This window comes from Diachasma alloeum, unplaced genomic scaffold (genome assembly GCF_001412515.2).
Source record: "Diachasma alloeum isolate Michigan unplaced genomic scaffold, Dall2.0 Dall_scaffold_01817, whole genome shotgun sequence".
NCBI lineage: Eukaryota > Metazoa > Arthropoda > Insecta > Hymenoptera > Braconidae > Diachasma > Diachasma alloeum.
In genome coordinates this window covers 33,014-42,149 of record NW_021681892.1, presented here as the reverse complement: position 1 = coordinate 42,149, position 9,136 = coordinate 33,014, and the positions used below count along the sequence as shown (strand labels likewise).

Here is a 9,136-nt window from a genome sequence, read left to right as displayed (position 1 = left end):
GATGAAGATTTTTACTCCTACGCAGAAGAACTTGAAAGACTCGCCCATTTCGCGTACTCTGAGGAAACTGAGAGGTGTCGCGATCGCGCTACTTGTTTTCGGTTCATCGGAGGCATCAAAAATCCGCGTATTGAAACAATTTTACGTTCAGAACGAATAGAATCTCTACAGATTACCGTTCAACGCGCGACAGAATTACAATCAATTCACCGACTCGTTGATAAAAGACGAACTCAAAATCAAAATAAAAATCAAAATCAATCCACGAATTCAAATAATGCTAGACGCAATCATCATACCGAATACCTCTTCGAATCCTCCTTCTCAACAACAGAATTCTCAAAAATCTTTCATTAACAAACAGAATGTTACCTGTTTTGCTTGTGGGAAATGGGGTCATTTTAATACCGAATGTAAAAACCCTGCATCTTCCGATTTCAATGCCTTTCGCAATTCTCATTCATCAATTCAAAATAAATTTCAAAAGAGGAAAAATTTTAATTCAAATTCCACACCAAATTTGAACCGAAATTCCCACAATAATTCCCAATATCAAAATCGTAACTCGAATCCTAACCAAAACTCGAAATGTTATTTTATTCAAAATCAAAATTTATCGAATTCTTGCAGTGACATGAGTGTCGATGGACGTTCTAATACATTTAACCCCATCGAACCGCGTTCTGCAAATTCTCACCTGGAAAACTAAATAGGGTCAATTTGGAAAAGGTCAAATTGACTCCTCATGATAGAAAATCATGTTTTAAAACCTCACGAACTCAATCTATCGATTTACATTTGAAATTATTTGGCAAAATTAATAATAAATTTTGTTCGATGGTTCTTGACACAGCTTCGGACATTACAATTGTCAATCCTCGTTTGTTTTCCAATAATTTAGATTCATTGAAAACTCTTCATAGAAATTACTCCATTTTTACTACAAATGGCTCGAAATTGAATTACATTGCCGTTAAACAGGTTGTAATTTCAATTTGCAATATCTCAATTCTAATAGAAGCTATCTTCGCAGATATTAAAATCGACTGCATCCTTGGATTAGATTTCATCTCAAAAACTGGTCTTCTAACTGAATTCCAGACAATTATCAATCGGAAATTCGTTGAAAATTTTTCTCAAAAAGTAGTGTCTATCTTTCAAACTTCTGTTGACAATTCAAAGAATTTTTGGTAGAACTATTCCAATCTTCTTCAAAACTATTGAATGACAATCAGAAAAATCTCTTTCATCAATTTCTGATTAATTTTCAAGACCGCTTTGCAAAAAGTAACAAAGAATTAGGCAAATATGTTGGTCTTCAACATCGAATTATTATCGAGAATGCCTCACCCATCAAACAGCTCCCTCGTAGAATTCCATTCCATTATAGGGAAATAGTGTTTGATTTATTGGAAGATATGAAAAATGACGGGATCATTGAGCCTAGCTCCAGTCCTTGGTCTTCTCCAGTCGTTTTAGTTAAAAGGAAAAATGATAGCACTCCTCGTTTTTGTGTCGATTATCGGATTCTTAATAAAGTAACGAAAAAAGATTGTATGCCAATCCCCTCCATTGGTGAACTTCTCGATGCCACCAAAGATTTTTGTTGGTTCTCCTCGATTGATCTTAAGAGTGGTTATTGGCAGATTGAAATAGCTCCTGAAGATAAGGAAAAAACTGCCTTTTGTATTGGGAATGAACTTTGGCAATTCAAAGTCCTTCCCTTCGGTTTATGCAATGCCCCTGCAACTTTTGTCCGAGTGATGAATTACATCCTCAAAGACCTCATTTGGAAAATTTGTTTAGTCTATTTAGACGACATATTAGTCTTGGGTCGTTCTTTTAAGGAACATCTCCAAAATCCTCAGATTATTTTCGAGAGACTATCTTCTGCCAATTTGAAGCTGAACTATAAAAAATGTGTCTTCTTCCAGAAGGAAATCCTATTCCTGGGTCACAATTTCTGAGAACGGAATACATTATTCTCCAGAGAAAATTTCGGCCATTATTGATTGGCCAATTCCTTCAGATAAAACAGCTGTTCGCTGTTTCCTTGGTCTCTGTTCGCACTATCGTCAATACGTGAAAGGTTTCGCTTCAATTGCAAAACCTCTCCATAAAATGGGAGATGTTAAAACTACTTTTATCTGGTCAGAGGATTGTCAAGTGGCTTTTGATCAATTGAAAACAATTCTCACGTCTCCTCCTATTTTATCTACTCCCTCTCCTATTGGCAAATTCATTTTAGATACTGATGCGTCTCAATTCGCAATCGGTGCTACCCTTTCTCAAGAGCAAAACGGCTCTGAAAAATTTATCGCTTATTATAGTAAATGTTTGAGTAATTCACAGAAAAATTACTGTGTTACTCGGAGAGAATTTCTGGCTGTCGTTAAAGCAGTTGAAGCTTTTTCTCATTATCTTCTCGGTAGGAAATTTCTCATCCGGACCGATCATGCTTCTTTGAGATGACTCATTTCGTTCAAGAAACCGGTCAATCAAATAGCTCGCTGGATGGAATTCCTTTTCTCTTACGACTTTGAAATTGCACACCGCCCTGGTCATCTCCATGGCAACGCTGATACACTTTCACGTCGCCCCTGTTCTTGTAAATTTTGTCTTAAGGCTAATGCTAGAGAAGATTCTTCGGTAAAACTATAGAAACGCTCCCCCCCCACATTTTTACGAATATCTCGACACAGGATCGAAATATTTCGGAAATTCCTTCAAAATAATAAAATTTGAGTGTCGGAAAATCGAATAGATACGTTGAATCGGGAGCGCTAATAAGTTCATGTACGAAAAAATACATGAATAAAGAGGAAAATGAGTTTTCCAGGCATACCGGGACACCTGTGTATCGGACAATGGCCGGATTAAGGCACACGATGATGTCAACCAAGTGATAATAGAGGTAAATTAAAGATAGAGCACGACTACCTGGGTCCTCGGTTCAGTAACGTCTATTCAATCGGTCTGTTAACATGCGTCTATTGGATATCGATGAAATGTGTCGTGACCCGCCGAGACTTATCAAATTCTTGCAGGATCGACAAGTGTTGACAAGTGAAGTGTTGTGTCCTAGGTGCAGTGCCAGTATGGCCTACGATGATCGGAGAAGAGCGTTCCGGTACCATAAGAAGATAACTTTCTATAATAGCCATAAGAAAAAGATCAGTGCTAAGTGTGCACGTACCAAACCACAACAGTTTGGGGTAGGGTGGGGGGTATTTGCGTTCCACATTTTTAGGTAGGATAATGGAAATAATGGATGGAATGGATTTTGGATAGGTGGGAATTCCTTCTCAATATATTAGTGTACAAATAATTCAAGAAAAAATTCAGATATTTTCAGACCGGGAATCGAACCCAGGACCTTCCGATTACCAGTCGGGTGCTCTTCCCAGCTGAGCTATCCGAATATATACTGATTTCCATTCAAATTATTTGTCAATATTGAGCCACACCGTCCTTCATACGGCAACCATTTTTACGACAGTTTGGAGTAGGGTGGGGGGTATTTACGTTCCACATTTTTAGGTAGGATAATGGAAATAATGGATGGAATGGATTTTGGATAGGTGGGAATTCCTTCTCAATATATTAGTGTACAAATAATTCAAGAAAAAATTCAGATATTTTCAGACCGGGAATCGAACCCAGGACCTTCCGATTACCAGTCGGGTGCTCTTCCCAGCTGAGCTATCCGAATATATACTGATTTCCATTCAAATTATTTGTCAATATTGAGCCACACCGTCCTTCATACGGCAACCATTTTTACAACAGTTTGGAGTAGGGTATGGACGTAGTGTGTGTACGTGTGCCTTTATCGCAACTCGTGGTTCTGGAACATCCACATCCCCCTCGAAACAGCTGTAAGATTCATCACTATGTACTTATTTTTACATCCACCGAGGCAGATATTCCTAGTTTAAACTAGGGATGTCACCTAATACAGTGGTAGATTGGTCCAATTTTGTCAGAGAAACCCTAATTGATTGGTATGAAGAACATTCAGTCATGTTGGGTGGACCTGGCAAAGTTGTAGAAGTCGACGAAACCCATGTGGGTCATCGTAACCGTACAACCGTGGACGTACAGTTGAGGGGAGATGGGTATTCGGCGCATACGAGAGACTGAGTGAGTCTCACACAGTGTGCGTCGTGGAGGACAGGACAGCACGCACCTTATGTGAAATTATAGAAAGATGGATTAGACCCGGTACAACTGTTATCTCCGATCAGTGGAGGTCATACTCGGGGCTGAGTAACTTGGGATACAACCACCTCACAGTCAACCACTCTACCAATTTTGTGGACCCGGAGACCGGAGCACACACACAAAACGTAGAGAGATCCTGGCGAGATTTGAAATCAAACATCCAAAAGTACGGTGCGGTTGATCAACACTATCATGGATATCTATGTGATTACCTTTTTAAGGGAGCTATTGATTACCCGGATAGAATTGAAACCTTTTTCAGTATCGTTGCTCGCACCTATCCTCTGAATGTCAACCCCCCCCCCCTCCCCCCCGTGTAATGTGTTATGTCGTAGCAACGGATTTTTTAAAAAAAGAAAATTTAAATTTGATAATATTAATAACTTATTAAATTTATTCAAATATTACGTTTTTATAAAAAAAACTTACCGAATGAAGGTCGGAGGAGGAAATTAAAAAAGACCGTTGCTGCGCCATTGTACATTGCACCTCTCATACCATATCTGTGTTTATCCGTTGTCTATAAATGTACCAACATGTGTTGTCTGAGGGGCCAGAAACCGCCACGTCCACGCCGTTGGCCCCGGGTAACGCAGAGAGCGAGTAAGGTAAGAGATATTCACCACTTCATAACTTCCATCCTAATTGTTTCCAACACTTAATATTTGAAGGCTAATCTAATCTTAGGGAATACTATAATCCCTGAAAGTTTGAAAGAAATCGGAGGGGGGGAGTGTTTCTATATAAGTACCGATTCTTCTAACAACATGATAGTCTTTAGAACTATCTGTTATTCCAAAAAAAATCATGATTGGATTAAACTTCAGAATGAAGATTCCGTATTGAAAACAATCATTGAATTTGTAAGGAGATTTTGCTGGGGCTTTCACCGAGCTAAAATTCCGAACATTCTAGAGCCGTCTCTATCGCTCTGTTATGGACTCTGGGGTACTGAGCGAACGGAAACTGATGACAATAGATGATCCGTAGGAGGGCTCTGACCGCGACTAGTTAGGTTTTTCAATAGAATCCGGGGAAAAGTGGGATCGGATTGCGTGGGACTAAACACTGAAGTGTACAATGTTGGGATACGCAGGAATCTTTAATGGTGATCAAAAAGAGAGAAATTCTTCTACTACCCATTAAAACATACGTTTATTAATTAAAGAAAGAATTTGGATACATTAATCTCAAGATAAAACCGCGAGGAAAATATTTGAGGAAATCAGAGAGGAAAAAATGAAACGGAAAAGACAGTTTAGTATTATTGAAATGGTATCGACTTACAGTTGTTGATTACGTAAAATTTGGGGAGGGTGTGGTCACTCAGTCGCGCTGACGGTGGACTCGTAGATTCCTTGTTCGGGACGGTAGACCTCTCTCAGGAGGAACAGCGATGAAGGTCGAAATGGCTCGATTAATCGTCTCCGTAGAATGTAGTTCTTTCGATCGGTGACGATCTGGACTCCGGATTTATCAACTGACTGAATGCGTTGATCAATCGTGCTCACGCAAGAAGGCTTAACTGCTCGATGAACACACTGACTGGGTTAACTCGCAGACTATCGTCGTTGGACTAGCGGACCTGCTGACTCAATTAATAGACTGACTGACGATGCCGCTGCGTTGACGCTTCTGTGTTGTGATGAAGCCGACGAGAAGACTGATTATAGCGTTGACTTCAATGATGCTAGTGTGGGTCAAAAATCGTCTTGACTTGACTGACGACTATCTGACCACTAGTAACTGTTGATAACTAGCTGTCCCCTAGTGACTGTTGACTAGGAGCTCTGACTGAGGACTTCCTCGGAGTTTACTTGGTGACTGGACTTATGCAGAATGGATGACTTGTAGAAACTCGAACTTTGCAAAAATTATTTCGCGACTGTCTGCAATCAACTAACTAACTGGTACCTCGGGATCATCCCATAAATATATCCTTCGTAGGGCGTGATTCTTGGTATCAAGTGTGGGGGGGTGGGTTCGTGATGACCACCAATACAATTAATTTTTCCAAATATTTGAGGTTCCGTCTTAAGCAGATTCCGTATTCCAATCATTGCCCGAACCTCATTTTATGGTCGATCGGCGAATTAGAGTGATCGAAGGGGTGGCTGGCTCCGGATGAATAAGGTGAGGGCGGCGCTTGAGGCAGCGTGGGTGGTGCGAGCCCCTGTATTCCCGAATAGTTAAGGCCCCCATTTCGGGACGAAAGATTCGGGCCTAAAGAGTCGATTTGGTTCTCCCCTGATGACGTCAAAGGGGGGTAGATAATGGCTTAGGGTGCACTTACAAACGTAACCTCCGCGTTTTATGACTGTGCGTGGGGGCAAGGGGGGACTTCTCCCTCTTTTATAATGATGACCTTGCAAGGGGTGCTGGAGCCAGGGCAATTCTTGACCGTGTATTGATCCGTTTCCATCAGGAAGGGGATGGGGGGATCATTGGGTACATGCCGTATGCCGGGTGACACTGCAGGCGCGTAGGGGGGCCAGTCGTCTCTCGTTTATGGCCTTTTTCCCTAGTGATCTTCTCTGCACCTGGGAGTGATTGTGCATTTCCAGCGATAGTTCCTTTCACTCATTGTAACAATAGTGCACGAAGCTGGTGTACTCTGGTTCCAAATATTGACGTGTTGGTCGTTTTCATTTACTAGATTGACTCGCCGGTAGTAAATGTCACTGAGCCCTCATAAGTTGCGTATTTTACGAGTTTTCTATTTCTGTGGTTTTACGGCCTTTTCTAAACTTTTCGGAAAGGTATTGTCGAGAGCATCGGGTCCGATTCCCCTGGTATGGTCAAGTAGTGTATTGTACCCTTGGGCTACCCGAGTAGCTGTAGTGGTAACCCCAGGCTTAAGAGCCATCGTGGGCGGTAATGACTTCCATACAACTATTGATATCTCATTATAATTGAAGAGGTTGAAGTTTCACAATAAAATTGATTAAAAAATCCGCGGGATCCATGACAGCTCTTTTATTGGGCGCCAGCCGAACCTTCACGGGAGGTTCAACGAAAACCGGCCTCTGGGGAAATATCGTCTACCCAGAGGACTTTTGTGGCCGGACAATGAATTGCCCAGCTAACGTCAGCGTATCACGGTAGAGTGGGCGAGGTCCACCTGGAGTATTATCTTCACTTAACAGCCGCCGATATTTCAGGCGGCGTAACACACTTTACAGCGGCAGTCTGTCAGGAATGAAAATTCCTCTTTCCCTGGAGAAGCTTCTCAGCTTCTCCAGCTTTTCTTCTCCAGGACTTTTCAGCCCTGGAGGATGCAAGAATTCACTGCGAATCAGCCGGGACTCCTCAGAGCCTGGGACGTCGAAAGGCTGATCTAACCAGAATGGAACACTGTTACCCACTCCTGATCACCCACACTTTCAACCACCAGTTACCGCTTCGGTCATCGCGAGTCACCATCTCCGGGTACTCGAACGTCGGCATATGGCCGGGTCGACAGGAGGATTAATTCAACTCCAGACTCACGGGTCCACATGCTCGGCATTTGTTTCGCCGAGCCGGATAACCCCGGAAACAACAAAGTCGTCACTTAGAGTTCCGCGAAAACTCTTATTACTTTTAGGGGGAATGCAGAGCCTCTCAGCGGCGATAGGTCATTCCGTTACCCTATACCACCAATCAACTCGACGGGATCACGGAGGGACTAGACTTTAAACACTGGCACTGCATTTAACCCTAGCGCTACCCCAACATAGCCTATAGAGTCGCCCATCTGGAATCCCAGTACATCGGGCCATTTTCCCCTAAACACAGCTGGGCGAGCTCTACTAAGGCGATAGTCTGCTAACGTCCTCCAGACTATAGAGTGCACGGTTTCACCCAACCGCACGGCTCTATGTCTTTCATTGGTCCGTGGTTCTCTTTCGTTACAAATTTACAAATTACAAATTTAGAAAATGTCGTTATAAATTTAAGAAATCGAATCATCGTCCTGAATGGAAAGAAATTTCCCACTTTGGTTCTGATTTTAAAATCCATCTACTTCATTGGGATTCTTTAGAACTGAAGGATAACGTTCTCTTTCGTCGTTGGGAATCCACGGATAGAACGAAATTCATCTATCAGATCGTCATTCCTAGGAGTCTAATTACTGAAATCCTTTCCTCTGCCCATGATTCTCCTACTAGTGGTCATTTTGGAATCAATAAAACTCTCTCAAAAATTCGTCAAAACTTCTACTGGGCAACTTGCAAATTCGACGTAGAGAATCATTGCAAGAAATGTAGAATTTGTTTCTCTAGAAAAGGCCCCCATGTGAAGTCCAAAGGTGATCTATAATGTCGGTTTGCTTTTGAAAGGATAGCTATTGATTTCCTCGGCCCCTTCCCAAAATCTTCTTCTGGAAATCGCTTTATTCTTGTAATTACTGATTATTTTTCAAGGTGACCAGAAGCTATACCTGTTCCTAATCAACAAGCTACAACTGTAGCTGGAACTTTAGTTAGAGATATAATTTCTATGTTTGGAATCCCTCACGAAATCCATTCCGATCAAGGACGAAACTTCGAATCCTCAATCTTCAAAGAAGTTTTGAATCTATTAGGAATTCAAAAGACGAGGACTACTCCTCTACATCCGCAATCCAATGGAATGGTAGAACGATTGAATAGGACCATTACTAACTACCTGGCAAAATTCATCAATTTTAACCAAAAAGATTGGGATAAATGGATCCCTCTCTTTCTCCTAGCTTTTCGCTCTTCTAAACATCAAACAACAGACTATACTCCAGCTATGTTGATGATGGGTCAAGAGCTTAAACTTCCTCTAGATCTGATGAGAGGTACTCCTCCCCGTTCTTCTTCTTCCCCAACTCTTCCTGATTATGTCAAAAATCTTAAAAATCAACTGGATTCAATTTATTTTGATGTTCAAAATAAACTTCAAG

General features: G+C 41.5%; 2 non-coding genes across 2 annotated transcripts; both read right to left on the bottom strand.

Moving 5' to 3' along the window:
* Positions 1-3,348: 3,348 nt before the first annotated feature.
* Positions 3,349-3,422, bottom strand: Trnat-ggu. The gene has a single exon. It is a non-coding gene; the product is annotated as a tRNA-Thr (tRNA).
* A 216-nt stretch (positions 3,423-3,638) lies between these two features.
* On the bottom strand, positions 3,639-3,712 carry Trnat-ggu. The gene has a single exon. It is a non-coding gene; the product is annotated as a tRNA-Thr (tRNA).
* Positions 3,713-9,136: the final 5,424 nt, after the last annotated feature.